Source organism: Talpa occidentalis, unplaced genomic scaffold (assembly GCF_014898055.3).
Source record: "Talpa occidentalis isolate TD23 unplaced genomic scaffold, MPIMG_talOcc4v2.1 talOcc4.7, whole genome shotgun sequence".
NCBI lineage: Eukaryota > Metazoa > Chordata > Mammalia > Eulipotyphla > Talpidae > Talpa > Talpa occidentalis.
Window position 1 is genome coordinate 66,959,103 of NW_023605083.1, and position 15,439 is coordinate 66,974,541.

Here is a 15,439-nt window from a genome sequence, read left to right on the forward strand (position 1 = left end):
ATCCTCTGCTAGACGCTATGAACAGCCCAAATGTGGGATCCAGGCTATTTCATTTCTCCTCCCTAAATGAGGTCAGAGATTAGGAAATGTACAATGTAAAAAAGGGATGATCTGAGATCTGTTGTGTAGTTGGAAAACCTGAGGTGTCCTCCCTGTTGGGAACAGGCTGCTAAGAATTTCAGCCCAGGACGCTACCAATGGACCAGCCCACAGTGAACGCACCACATGGAAGGAGTTTGGGCGATGCTAAGTGGACTGAAGACCAAGAATAGCCAGGGAGAAAATTAAATATATTTGAGAACAAAGACAGCCATTGACCTCCCCATCCTGGGAATCTGAGTCTGTAGCCAAATCTCAGCAGACACAGCTGGATAATTCCAGCATAATCCCCTTGCAGAGTACAAGACAGAGTCTACCAGAATAAACAAGACTACGGTCTCCCGGCTTTATCAGCCAGGCCTCCATTCCTAATACATATAGCCTTTGTGGGAGGCTCTGGGCTGGTTAATTCACTGGCCATTGACTGGTCTCTGAGGTTCAGAGACATCTGTCACAGAGTACTTGCCTCTGATAGGACCAGGCCTGAAACAGAGAGAGCAAATACCACATAAGATGAGCAGACGCTTGACCAAACTGAGCCAGGTAAGACTCGAGGCATTGAGGGGTAGAGGCCTCCCCTCCCCAAAGGAGCCAACAAGAAGACAGTTAACAACTGGGTGCCTGGTGCTGAAGTAGTCCGGCATGGGGCAATACCACTTTCCAAAGTTCCGAAGGATCCTTTCTAGACAAAGAGGCCATCGCTGACCCTTTGCTGACATCAACTGCTTTACCAACCCAGAAAGAGAAGTGATAGGGCCACATCTGGTCCCCAGGGCGGAAGGGAGGGAAGCAGATGAGAGGTGAGGACCTCTGAGTCTTGACCACTGGTTCCATGACTTTAAAAAAATAATGTTATTCTTCTCTGACCTGAGTCCTCTTCTCTCTAAGTCGGGGATCACTGTTCCTGTCCATCTCCAGGTTGGTCACGGAGGCCACAGATCAGAGCAGGGAGTAAGTGCTAGGAGTCAGATAGGCCTGGCTTGCATGCCAGGCCAAGCCATGCACTGCCTGTCCCCAAGCCTTGGTCTGTGCATGTGTGAAAATGACAAATACAGCACCTACCTCTGAGGATGCTGCTACATTTGATGAGACAACACATGCAAAGCACTTACCATGGTGTTGGCAGGATGTTGAGTACTTATTATTGGCTATTATGCTCACTAATCAAAGCTCAGCAGTAATACTTTAAGGCATGTTACTGGATCTCAGTTTTCCTTTCTGTAAATGGCTAGATGATCCTAAAAGTTCTTTCCAACTCTGCTGTTAACTGACCACCCACATCCAACACTTTGTGGTACAGAAAAGAAAGATGTGTGTGCATGTGCAAAGTGGACGATAGAATTCTGATCTCTCCAGCCTCAAGCCACAATGGGACTTACTGGTACCGCTGCCATTTCTTCTTCCCTCCACCTGGCCACACCTAGAAAAACCCAGGAAGGCAGCACTCCATCCCTAACACCCACATGCCACCCCTACAATAGCCTGCATGTTGCTATAGTTGAAGACTGACTGAATCACACTCAGGCCATCACCCAATCTCTGGGATCTGTCCAAAGTCGAGACTTGATCCCAGGAGCAGAAAAAGGAGGACGCTGACCCAAGGGACATGACCAGCAACTTCTGGACCTAAACTTTCCTCTTACTGGTGGAAGAGTCCAAAGCCTGCCTGCACAACCTCTAACTTGAGAGTCTCTGCTGTGACTGTCTCTCTCCCTTTAGGCTGGCTCTTGCTCAAGACTTGAACGGCCAGAGGAAACACTTAATTGCTACCATGGAGTGGAAAAGACAGGGAGGGGGCTTTGAAGTCAGATGACTTGGTTTGAATCTGGACTTCCTAGGCCTGCTGCCTTGGGCAGGTGGCTTCACATATTCCGTCTGGGTTTCTTCAGCTGTACCACAGAGCTGTTAATTCCTATTTTCCACTTTGTTTTTGAGCTCTGACCAAGATAATGGATAGACAGGGGCCAGCACAGTACACGAAGTGCATGCAGTGGTCATCCCCCCGGCCCCCTCTTTATTAATGTGAAATGAACCAAATTCTATATATTTACATGACCCCTGGCACTTCAGTCTGTAAAATGTACTGTGTGTTGTGCTAGCCTCATTAGACTGTATATTTTGCAAAGTGGGCTGTGGGTGTCATTTCTCTGCCCTGGTTCCTGCATTGTTCTGGACCACGATGGTGGCTGGAGAAGATATGCCGATCTGAATCTATTTCACTGAAAATCCTGTGACTCCAAGAAGTGAGTTTTACTTGCTTGGTTACATAATAAGCAAGCTTTGCTGAGCCCTTTACCAGCCTGAGCAATCCTGTCTCCAATGGGGGGGGGGGGGGGGCAGGGAAAAGAGCCCTCCTAAGGTCATTCAAGTTTTCCCTTTTCTTTTTTAAAAAGTATACTGAGGGGGGAGGGGCATGGCATATATCCTGAGCATTTGGGTAACAGTTTCTTTGCGACACTTGCTGCCTGGGGGAAGTTAGACTGTGGACCGTAAGCAACCCATAGATCAGGATTAAATGTGATGGGCTGGGCCGGGACAGGTCTCCCTGGACACACACTGGAGCTGTAGCGACTCAGGGAGAGGAAGCTGTGGTTTTGTGCCTCTGCCCCTGCTGAGACCGAGGCCCAAGCTCTGGCCCCAAGCTGGTGGCTCACCCTCCCGGGGGCCCCATCTGCCTCGGCTGTAGCCACCAAGTCTGTGTGGCCTCCCCAAGGGCGCCACCCGAAACCAGCCTGCTCTTTGCTACAGTGACCGTGACTGGGGGCCTAGAGAGTGGAGAAGAGGCCAAGCCTGGTCCCAGATCCGGTGTCCAGCCCTGCTCCCCTGGGCCTGCTCCGCTCCCTCCTTTGTTTCCCTGTCCTCTTTTCCCTCTTTCTCAACCCTCTCTCTCTCTCTCTCTCTCCCCCCGCTCACCCCATTTCTGGCCTCTCTTTTCTTTTGTAGAAACATTTACTGAATTCCAAGTGCTTTTGATGCACGTGGACCTGTGCCCGTCCAGTGAGTGCGAGCGCTGTGTGGTGTGTGCTGTGCGACTGGGCGGCATCATGTCACGTGAGCCCGCGTGTGCAGAGCGGGTGGACGCGGCATATGGTCCCTCACATGTGTCTTTCCAGCCTGCCTGTGGGAGGCGGCTGTGTTTATGCGCCGCGTGTGCTTCTGTTGCGTGTCTGTGAGGTGCCTCTGAGGGTGTGAGTTGTGCATGGGGTGCTGTCTCCGTGCGTGCCGCGGGCCCACCGTGTACGTGCCATGGGTGTCTTTGTTATCCGCCTTTTGTACATGGCACGTGGCTTGGTCCCTGAGGGCTTCCCCACGCCTGTGAGTCTGGGTGTTGTCTTTGTTGCTGCTCTGCTGGGCGTGATGACCGCGTCGCAGTGTCTGCGGGACGGGTGGTCGCGGGGTGTGCCTTTGCATTCTGCGTGATTTTTAACGCCCCCCTGGGTCAGACGCCGCGTCTGCGTGGGCTGTGCTGCATGTTGTTGTTTATGGCTACAACGTGCCGCGGGTTTCCCTGCGTCCCTGTTTCTGAAATGTGTGTCTGTGTTTCCCCTGCCAGTTCTTCCTCCCCTTCGGGTGCCCCAGCCTCCCTCCCTCCCCGCTCCTCCCCGGGCTGTGACTGCTCTCAGCTGACACCTCCGCTGCTCTGGCAACCGAGAACAGCCTGGAGAAAGGTCAGCTGGCCACCTTCTCCAGGGGCCTGCCCGGAGCCAGCAGGCCCAGCCTTGTGCGGTGTGGGAGCGCCCTCTGTCGGCCATGGAGGCCAAGCACCTGAAAGTCTCCTAGGCGCACACTCCCCTTTCCAGTTCACCCCTGAGAATTCCAGGCTCTTTGGTAAGAACCTCAGAAGGGGAAAACACAAGCAGCTTTGAGAACAAACAAACAAACGAAAAATGTTACAGAGGGCACTGAGTCACTGGGTACACACCAGGTGCCCTCTGAGTAGATGCCCTCTGACCACCTAAGGTCTGGGTCCTCAGAAATGGGTCTGTAAAGTGTGTGCCTTCCCTGCTGGTAAAATGGGCAGTGACTCCCAATTCAGATTCAAACGTGTTAGAATCTCAACACCCAGCCACACTTACACTTACAAATGACTTCATGCTCCCTTCTCTCTTACCCCCCCCCCTCCCCGCCCCGGAGAATAATTTCCCAAGGATGCAATTTCACCCTTGCCACAGGGACCCAAGGTAGAGACCCAAGAGTTCAGTCCCAGAAAGAGGGAGGGGTCAACTGTGCATGATGAACAGTGGGTTGAACCTCGGGAGGTCAAAGACACTCTTGCAAAAGGGTTTCGTTTGGTGGAAGGAAAGGAAGAGCAGATGGGTGCAGGGCTGCTGATGTCTCTGCCCTGCAATTCAAAGTCACCTGCTCGGCCCCCAATGCAGAAATCTTACTAGCCTTTGTAGCAAAGATCCCTGGGATCTGGAGACAGACACATTTACAACTTCTTGACTTTCAGAAGAAACAGAACTAAAAGGCATCATTTTATGCAAAGGCATGTATTTTCATTACATTCCTCTGCTGGTGGTGATAAAGAAGAGGTTGATAAGCAGTAGCTGTTTCGGTAAACTCAGCACTAGAGGGCTGTGGGAGGACCCAAGGACCGCCTGGCCCAAATGGTCTGAAGTGCTTTTTAGAACATTTCTGCTTACAAGACCATAGCAATTTCTTTCTCACAAGATACCTCCGAGCCTTATTACAATGTCTCAGGAATTTATGAGAAATTAGGAGAATACACACAGTGTTTTTCCCTAATATACTGACACTAGCAATTTTTTTTTCCTCACTCCCTGAATTGTATGGGAGGAAATCCTAAATGGGAAAGCAAGACTGAGGGGCAGAATTCAATTACTAAATTCCCACTCACTATAACAATCATGTTTCTTGTTTGTTTTTGCTTTTGTGGGTTCATTTCAATTTATCTCTTTGCATCTTGCAAGAACCTGGCTAGGTAAGTGCTGTTATCATGCAAAGGTGAGATGAGCAGAGAGGAAAGATGGAGAAGGATTAGTTAGAACAAGTGTATCAACTTTTCTAAGGGTTATAGTAAGTATGTTTTGCACGTCAGTCATATGACCCTTGTTGCCAATGTTGCCTTTGGGGTGTGGAAAAAAGGCATAGAAAATGCATGAATGACAGGATGTGGTTGTGTGCCAATAAAACTTTATTTGCAAAACAGGCAGCCAGTCCATGGGCCCTAGTTCGTCACTCTCTGAGTTAGATGGAGGGAGGAGAGGAAGGAGGCCCTTCCGGGCTAGGAGAACCCCTTATCCAAAGGCGGCAAGTGGCACACTCAAACACCTGCACCAGGTCCCAGGCTGCACATCACTGCCCCCTTTCCGCCTCCCACTCCATCCAACCCCACTTCAATTGTGTTCTAAATCCCAAGGGTGAGCTTACTGCAACTATGCAAACAGAAAGCTGCCAGCATTTGAGATAAGCTGAACAAATAGCTCAGGATCCCTGCAGAAGGTGCTGGTGAACCCATGCCTGGAGTTAGTCTGCTAGGAAAGCAGAGAAGGACAACAGACTTAGTTCCCTCATGAAAAGGGGATTGGCCTTTTCTTCTTCCAAGAAGTCAAGGTCAATGTGAAAATGCTTGCCTGTTTCTGTATACTGCCCCTTTTGTAACACATCTGCAGAGGTCTCAGCACTCAACAAATGCAATACATCAAGCATTTGTTTTTCTATCTCTAGCCCGAGCCTACTGGTGGTATTCCTTGCACATTAAAACTCAGCAGTTTTCTGCTTGGTATAAGGCAAGTGCCCCCTGGAATTCAGGCATTGCTCATCTGACGTCAATCTAACACTCAAGCTGGATTCTCTTCAGCATCCACTCCAGCTAAACTACATTTGTGTCCCTGTGTGTGACTTGCAAGCTCCAATTTTCAAGTTTTTGCACTTGCCCCTGGAATCCCCGCCTCCTTCCTTCCTCTCACCCAAATCCTACCCTTACCATGCGAGTCCTCCTCTTAAACTCCCGCTTTGGTGAAGACAATCTGTTTTTCCTCTAATTGCCACAGCCCAGCTACTGCATTTCTTATGGAGAGGATCACTTTCCTGGGCTTGTTTTTCAAAATGAAACTAACTTTTTAATGATCATATAAACATAAACTTCCTGTTTAAAAGAACCAAGCAGTCTAGAAACTATGTGAAAAAGGAAGAAAGTCACTAGGATGGTAGGGTGTGAGTAGATGAAAAAGGTAAGCCAGCAGTTTTGGGGGATGCAACTGCTTTGGTGTAGCTGAGTTACATGTCCCTGCCAAGGGTTGAAGAGAGAGCAGATTGGGGAGAAGGTAGGGCACAAAGTATTTATGGCATCTATGGGTCTCAATGGCTCCTGAAACCTATAGACTGGTAGAGAAAAGTCAAGAAAAGCAGTTGGCATATCCCCAGGAAGTACCTAGCTTGACACACAGTAGGAAATCAATAAATATTTGTTCTGTTTGTTAAGATTGGTCTTGGAACTGAGGTTGAAAAAACACCTCTGAGTTTCCTAATAATGTGCATCCAGGAAAGGCATTGAGAGAGAGTCAGAAAGCTTGGGAGGGAGTGAAGCTCGCTCTGGCAAATGGTCCCTTAAACTTATTCCTTAATCATTTCCCCCTCAAAATACTGACCAAGTGCCTCCCCATCTAGACCAGCATGTGTGCTGAAGGAGGCAGGGTATGCAAGTGGATTGTTTCCCCCGTGAGCTGCTGAAGGATAGCTGAAGGCATCAGGAGGGCGTGTCATCCATGTAAAAGGCAGCCTTGGCTGTGCTGGAAGGAAAGAAGTTCAGGGGACGGCAGAGGGAGGGGACATGGGAGGAGATGGAGGAAGGAACAGGCAGCCCCCTGGTCTCCACACTGACATTCTCAACCTGGGAAGCCTTTTACAGAGGAGCAGAGTCATAGTTTGGAAGAGCCCAAAGGTCATGAGCCCAACTCCTGTAACCATATTTGGGCACCATTTGGCCTCCCCTTAAACTCTCCCAGTTACAGGAAGCTAACAACCTCCAAGGTTTAGGAGGCTGGCGAAGAGTGGAATCCTGGTGAGGGTGCAAGTGCAGACACTGAAAGGAGGAGGGGGAACTAGCCCCCTGGGAAGCACGTGCTCCCGTCAGACACTTACTGGGTGTGCTACCAGCCTCGTTTCCTATAACCCTTGTGAAAGGGGATTAATGTCTGTTTTACAGGCAAGGAAACTGGGGCTCAGGGGTATTGAGTCATTGGACCAAATTACAAATGTGGTAAGGAAGGAAGCTGGAATTCCAACTCAGGATGGTCTACCACCCAAGCCCACGGTATTTTAGCCAGAAAAGAACTTCCAGACAGATTCTGAAAAGGCAAGATGATTGAGGGAGGCTTCAGAGGGGACCAGGGTAGGAAGAGAAGACCCTGCCAGTTGGCATGACAGCAGGAAAGCAGAAGAGAATGCCAGGCTGGGACAGGAATGCAGGAAGTGCTTCGGGACAGGATTAGGGCACCTTGGCAAGGACAGCCCCGCCTGCTCACATGGTGTGGGTTCTCCGTGTGCCTGTGCCCGTGCCTGTCCCTCCATGAATACTGGGCACTCTCCCCTTCTCATCCCCTTCCCAGGTCTCACACAAAAGAGGGTGAGAGCAGGGCTCTAGGGAACAGGAGTGCCCTGGCCTGATCCCATCATAACACAAAGCCAGTCTCACCCTAGATCTGTTACCAACTGTCCTTTGAAAACCATCAGGAAACTCATCCCACACTCCCCTTGCTTATAAAGCACTTTCATCCTTTCAATGATCATTTAATCTGCTTGGGGCCAGGCACTAGGGATACAGAGACAACAACAACACACGTCATTTGGGTTCTTTCTCTGTGCCAGCTGTGTGCTCAAGTGCGTTTTCCGACTTAATCCTAACCACCGTCTCACGAGGAGGATGCTTGTCAGGAAGCCCATGTTACAGGTGAGGCGCTGAGCTCGACGCGCTCATCTGCGGTGGCGCACATGCTGGGCGCGGGAGCTCCATGTGAACTAGAACCCAAGCACAGAAGCACAGGACTCTCAAGGAACCCACAGTCCAGAGAGGGAAAACCCAGCAAAGGCCTATGTGAGAACAAGTCTGAGGTGGTGTCCAGGAGGCAAGTGAAGAGAATGTCAAGAGGAAGGACTGACCCCATGAAAAGTACTTAGTGTGTGCAGGTGCCCAAGCAGGTCAGGCCCCTTTGCTGTCTTATTTAATGGCTCCTTTGACCCTGTGCAGGGACCATTAGCACCCCCAACTTACAGGTGAACAATGTGGGGCTCAGTGAGGCTACGTCACTTAACCTAAGTTATAAATCCAGTAATTGCGGTGGGGGGATTCTTGGCCAAGCTCCTAGGATAGTCTCAAGTTGAAGTGGATGAGCAAGGGCATGTCAGCAGAGGAATTACAGTTCAGTGGCCAGAGGCGAGGGGATCCGGCAGGGCCAGGGGAGGGGGGAGATGGGGCTGGAGAGACAAGAGGGATGAGACTTGGGAGAATCTTAGAAGCCATACTTTGGCCTTCTTCTGAAAGCAAAAGAGAAAGCAAAAGAATGGGTTTTAGGATTCTCCCTCTGCCTGCAAAGTGAAAAATCAGCTGCTAACAGGGCAGGTAACAGGGGAAGGACAGAGCAAGGCGGGAAGAGTATTAAATATCACAACAGCCCAGAAGAGTGATGATGAGCCAGTGCTCTCAGGGACGACAGTGATAAAATAACTATTTTTGGGAAATTGAGGCTCAGAAAAGTAAGTTCTGGTCATTGTTAAACCATTAAAGTCCTGTCTTCTGACTCTGATGAGCATTGCTGGAGCGGCTCACATCATCCTTCTAGAATTCTCTCTCTCACTCATTTCTGTTATTTAACAGCATGAGGACATTGTTAATTCTCCAGATATACTTTTTATGATTTTTATTTTAAAATTAGCAAATCAGAAAAACAGAAGACAATTGTCTATGATCATGTAAATAGGAAGGAGCAGAATTAAGATTTGAATCCAAAGCCTTCTCTATCACGCTGATCTTGAAAAACCATTGCTTTTTCTTCCCCTCATCCTACCTCCCACCAACATTAAGTGGGATTTTTCAAATGGAAAAAACACTGACTGAGGAAATATAGTATGTAATACATCCTTGGATCAAGTTATTTTTGTCCACAGCGCTTTCTCCCTTCCGAAGAATTACAGAAGGTTCGGATCAGCAGAAAAGCAGACTGGAAATTTCATGCTTTAACAAGTTCCAAATATCTTTGTATTATTATTTACTTATTTCCTTAGGAAGTAAATTCCACACTTGGAAGAAGGAGAGGCCAAGAAGTGGCCACAGACACAGGCTTTGATTCACGTTCAAGAAGGAAGGCACCTGGAAAAACCAAGGCCTCATTTCCTGCCCCCTTACTCTGCTCTACCCGCGAGCTCCTCCAATTGTCCCAACTATCCTAGGAGACAGGTACTATCACCCCTGCTTGATAGAAGCAGTAAGAATTCCCCCAAAGATGAAGTGACTTGACCATTGTCACCAGGGTAAAAATGGAAGGAGCTAAGTGCAGAATCTACCTGTCCCAAAAGTTCCCCTCTCCCAATGGCCATCTACCACCTCTCATCCATTGTCGCCCTCACTCGTTTCTCTCTTCCCATGACAGATTTTATGAGCAGCAATCGATGTGAGCATCCTTGAGGCGTGATTCGGGAGCAGCCTGCTCCCTCACCTTCTTGCTGTCGGAAACCTCACTGTCAGAGAGTCCCATGTTAAGGAGGAGTGGAAAGGGTGCTGGGGATGAAGTCTTGCTGTGGAGCTAACTCACCTGAGCTCAGCTGGACCACAGGTGTGCGTCCACAGGTGTGATGCCTCCCCCAAGTGCCCCCATCTGTAAGGTGAGGACCTCAGTAGGCAACTGGGAGCCCTCTGAGGTTCCACATTCTGGGACATTAGTACCTCAGAGGAAATGCAGGGACTTGTTTCATTTCTCAGCGAAGGTGAACAGACAGGGCAAAAGAGGCAGAGGAGAGTGGGGAGAGGGGGCCAGAGGGACTAAAGTGGGGAGGTCTTTAAAGACCCCTCTTTAAAAGGCAGCCAAAAGGGATGATTCATTCTGTCCTCTTCTCTGGAGTCTTGCTGATAAGCATCATTCCAGATCAAGGAGAAACAAGGCGTTTGGGCCAGGGGAAGGGAAGCAGGAAACAGCCAGGGGTGGGTCCTGTATTCATCCTGGATGCCCGCGAGGCCAGGCTTTGCTCTGAAACTTCTCTGGGCTGCCGCACAGCAAAGCTGGTGGCACAGGGATGGCCAGACGTCATTGCAGAGCCAGCCTGGTCTTCCCTCTCTTTTCTCCCTGGCTGCCATTTTCACATGAAAACCATAAAAGATCCCAGAAATGGGAGGTGCACTTAATGGGTTTTTTTGGCACCAAGAAATTAATCTTTTTTAAACTAAGGGGAATTTTTTTTTCTTTCCTAAAGATCTTTGGCAAACAGAAGCTAAATTGCTTCCAGACCTCATGAAAGGTATTTTGTGCAAACGAGGTGTGATTTACACTTCCTTTAATTAGTCTGAACCCTGGAAAAAGGGAGAAATAATAGAAAACAAGAGCTATGTAGAAAACAAGTCCAAACAGCCCTAAAATAACAGTTTTGTAAAAGCATCAGTTGAGGGTGTTAGAAGGAGACCAACAACAAAAAGAATCCTTCTAATTCTGGGAGTGGAGCAATTACAAGTGAATTGAAGTTTTGTTGGACTCCTTTCCCTGGGGAAGGGGGGTGGGGAGAAAGTTTGGCAGAAAGGGGCCTTAGTGTTCTCAGAGTGAGTTTCAAGTTCTGGTTGACCTTCCTTCCGTTAAACCTCAGTATTTTCTGAGGGCATTTGGGGTCTAGGGAGACAGAGAGTCAGGGAGGGAGAGGACAGTCTGCTTGCAATCAAGGACATTTTACCATCCAGTCTGTCTCACAGCTGGGTCGCAGCACAGCATGTTGGAAGGAGAATGGCTTTTGGAATCACAGACCTGGATCTGCCATTTACCACAGAGTGAGTCTGAGCAACTCTTGAATGAACCATGGACCACTCTCTGAAACTCCCTGAAGGTCCCTTTCCCTGTCTGCCCAATGCTCTCCCCTCACGCCTCACTCTTGCCCCATCATGTTGCACTCGCTTAGTAGCTTTTGCAGGCACGGGGTCATTTATCTGGAAATCAGTTGAGCCAGAGTTGCTTGAGGCTCAGTCTCAAGTCCACTTCTCTCAGTCAACTGACTTTATCCAGACGATCTGTCCACGTGCATCGTTTCACCCTTCAACTGACAACTCTCTGTGTGGCTCAGCCACATTTCCCACCTTGGTTTTGGTCCTCATCACCAATGGTCTTGCCACATCTTTACTTGAATGTTCCAAGTACCTCAGAGGTTCAACACATCTAAAACTGAACTTGGGACTCTCCACTTGCCAGAGGAGAACAGCCTCATCTGTGTACATATCACCCTTGACCTCATTTTTCGGTCACCTTCTATATTTGATCCAAGCCCAGGTCCAGCTAATTTTTATCTTTGCACCGACAATGTGTGATCTGAGCCCATTTTGCCCCATCTCTGTGCCAAAGAGGAAAGTTGAGTGAGAGGGTCTCTGAGCACGCGCTGACCCGAGTTCTATGTGACTCGGTGGTGACTATCTTCTTTTACCTGCTCTGCTCTTCTTACTCAGCTTACTTATAGTCTATTACAGTCTCTGGGTCCATTCATAGACTGGGGTGAGGTGCCTTGGAGTTTTAGTTTATTAAGACAATACGGCTATAGGAAGAGTAGTCTCTGATGTGAACCTTGTCTTTATTTTCACCAATTTCACTTCTTCTGACTACTCATCTCCCTCCCAAGAAAACAAAAACACCTATCACAACAACTTTTGGGCAAAAGGAATGTAGTGGGCAAGGCCATGTGCTACACAAAAGAAAATTTTATTTGACCTTGAGAATGTCTAAGGACCTATAGCTCCACTCCATTTCTAGAAGACTGAAAATCATAAGGTCCATTTCATTGATAACTGCACTGTCCAGACATGAATGAAGAGTAATGAACCAGAGAACTGGGCACAAGTCCCAGTTCTGCCTCTGACTTGCTGCAGGACCTGGGATCAGGCACTTCCACTCTCTAGGGCTCGATCCTTTCATCTCTGCAATGAAGGGGTTGCATTGGGTGATTTCCATGGGCTCTGGCAGCTCAGGTTTTCAGGACTTTGCTACAAACTATGCCAAGAATGAGGGAGGGGGCGCAGGGATTCTCCTTTATAGCTTTCCTAGAAAATCATGTATCCTTCCCCTGTGAAAGAAAGGATACAAATAGCAGTGGCTGATATTTATCAAGCACTCACGAGATGCCACTCACCAATGTCTACAGTTCAGAGATAAAATAAGAGGAAAAATCATTGAGTGTTATGCTCAGTGCCACACGTCTAATAAATATATAATGGAAATTTTGAAAATCAGGCCAACTGGTTCCAAGCTGTGTTGGACACAACATTCTCTGCCCAGCCATTGTTATCCCTTTGCTCATTCATCCATTTATTCATGCTACAAATGTGCCCTGAGCACTTTCTCTGAGCATGGAACTGTGCTGGACACAAGAAAGCATGAGAAAAGAGCCATCAGGGAGCTCAGAGTTTGGCTAAAAAAAAGAAGAATCTAGGGCCTACCTGGTGGCGCAGCAGTTGAGTGCTGGGCTGCAAAGCTGCCCACAGCCTCTGCAGTGCCAGTTCGATCCCTGGCCACCAGCGAGGGTCCCACATGGTGCGCAGATCTCTCCTGCTGCACCCACTGCTCCCCTCGGCAGCGTACTTCATCAGTCTGCCTGTTCTGCTTCCTGCTCTGATGAATTCTCTCACCCTCCCGCACTTCTGACTATATCCTGTGCTTGTATAAATAAATAAATAAATCTTAAAAAAAAGAAAGAAAGAAGCATCCATGGGCAGAAGGTTTAGAAAAGTTTCTTTCTAAAGTGCTACTCCGATGGTACTTACTAGCCTCCTCGAAAGCATTCTCCTTTGCCTGCTGGATGAAGTTGCAATGGGCTTAGCCTGTTTTGTAATGCTCTGTGATCTGACTCCTGTCCATCTCCTCTCAACCACATTTATTTCAGCAGCACTTGTTAAGTTTGAACCCTGTCTAGCCAGACACTGTGCTAGACTCAGGCACCACACCCCGCTGCACTAGAATGCAAAGACTTAGCCCCTGCTCTCCTGGAGCTGATGGATGTTAATCCAATTATCAAACTGATATAGAATTAGGTATTCTGGGAAACTTATACTGATCCAGCCCCTCTAGATGCAGGGCCTCCCCACCAAATGCTTTCAGTCCAGTAAGTCTATAGGGATGCAGGGCCCCATGCCCTGACTTGAGGATTCAGGCTGTACTCTGTCCTCCAAATCATGCAGAAATGTCTGCTTCTAAAGAAAGAACTTTCTCTGATCCTGAAAATAAATTGTTTGACTCCAAATTAGGTTTTCCATGCTATCCAGGTTATATCGTCTTGCTCTATACCACCACAGAAGGCCATGCTGTCCCTCCACAGGAGTCACTAAGTGTCAATTACTGGTGGTCTCACTTCCCCATTCAACCTCAAATTTTAAGAAGGCAAAACGTATTCTGGTTCACCAACAACTTTCCAGCACTTTGCCCAGTTCCTAACACACTGTAGACATTTGACACATGTGTCCATTAGATTGAATCCTCCTTCATGGTCCTGAGGACTTGCTCTTAAAAGGAGATGGTAGAGATGGTACAGACATCAATTCTTAAACATTGTTTTTTCTCAGATGGAGAAACAGACCCTGAAAGAAGACATAGCTTTCCAAAGGCTGCAGAGAAAGTTGGTAGCTTAACTGAAGTCAGAAAACTGCTATCCTGAACTCCTGCATGACCATACTCATTCATAAACCCTGCGTCTGAAATGGCCAGGAATATATGGCCTCAGGGAAAAGGAGTGCAGAGTGGAGGCGGATGCAGGCTCCCCAGCTTCTCTCTGCTGTCTTGTGTGTTTACCTCAGAGAGAGTCACCCATGGGCTGTTCCAGAGCTAGAGGAGCCCATCTGTGTGGGAGAAACACTCGTCTGCCCTCAAATGAGGCCTCTGACTGAGAAAACGGTGCAATCACTCTCTCTAACCCAAACTCTGCAAAACACGATTTCCTATCATGTCTCAGGAACTACATTTAACCCACCTGCATCTCAAGATTAGATCTGTGAGCTCACAAAGGCTCAATCACCCAGCTAAAAGGAGGGAAAATCTTACCCTCTCCAAACAAAATTAATGTGCATAACCCGGTTGCTAGGATTCTGTCTAGGAAGGAGGAGAGGAGCAGACAGAGGATGGGTGGGTCCTTCATTACAGGGAATTGTCCAGGGAAATTTGAGTGCTGTGGAACTCAGTGCTCTCGTCACCCAAAACAATGCTGGAGGCAAGGTCCAAGCTTCAGGAGAGCCCCGGAGGTGAAATAGTTCTTCTTAACTGTTCTAAAGCCCTGGGTCATCTCCAGGTAGAGTCAGGACTGCTGGCCTGGTATCAATGATGACCTGTACACCCAGGTCTAAGGAATCCTAGAGGAAAGTATTAGTCTCTAAAACTGACCTGCTTAGGCTAACGTAGAATGTGGGAAGAAAACTTTTAATGAAACATCCCTTCCTACTCTGGGCCTTAATTTCCACGTCGTTAAAAGGTAAGTTGGTAGGAAGTTGAATTGGATAATATCTAAAGTATTTTCCAACATCTATCAACAATGTTTAAGTAACTGAAAGACAGTTTGACATACCAGAAAGGACAGGGACTCTAACAGATCTCATTCAAATTCCAGGTCTGCACTGGACAAGTGGCTTCTGGACTGAGCTGCAACCCACCCCCACATCTCCCACCACCTACCACCCCCCCCCATTTTCTCTTCTTTTAAAAGGGAATAACAATTTATAACACACAAATTGCTATAAGGATTTGAGAAGGTAAATTTGCTGTCCTTCATTCAGTGTTTGACAGACAGACATATACAGTAAATGGTAGTGATCATTCTGAGGAAGTCTTTGGGCTTGTCTAATTAATGACTGCTTTCAAGAATGAGAACATTATGGTAAAAAAAAAAAAATCTTCACAGAGACTTTGGGTTCAGAAAAGAGATACATCCTCAAATAAAAGATCCTGCTAATTCATCAGCAACTGCTTGTTTACCGGAGGCACTAATTAAGAGATAGTGAGAGTTGCTCTCTTAGAATCGACCAACAATGTTAAAAAGCAAAACAGTTATAAACCACCCAAGCCTCAGGCCAGTCTTGGGAGTAGCCATTCTTTCCATGTAGGGGGTTACTAAGAGGACTCTGATAGGGACTTGAGGTTAGACAACCTGGGGTGAA

The 15,439-nt window shown here is 48.0% G+C and overlaps 1 protein-coding gene and 1 long non-coding RNA gene across 4 annotated transcripts in view; one reads left to right on the forward strand and one right to left on the reverse strand.

The window, feature by feature from the left end:
- Positions 1-15,439, reverse strand: part of ASTN2 (astrotactin 2) — an 834,050-nt gene that overhangs the window by 111,041 nt on the left and 707,570 nt on the right. The gene's annotated exons all lie outside the window — the stretch shown is intronic.
- Positions 3,719-9,752, forward strand: LOC119232547 (uncharacterized). Its single transcript, XR_005122147.2, has 3 exons — positions 3,719-3,927; positions 9,346-9,517; positions 9,711-9,752. It is a non-coding gene; the product is annotated as an uncharacterized LOC119232547 (long non-coding RNA).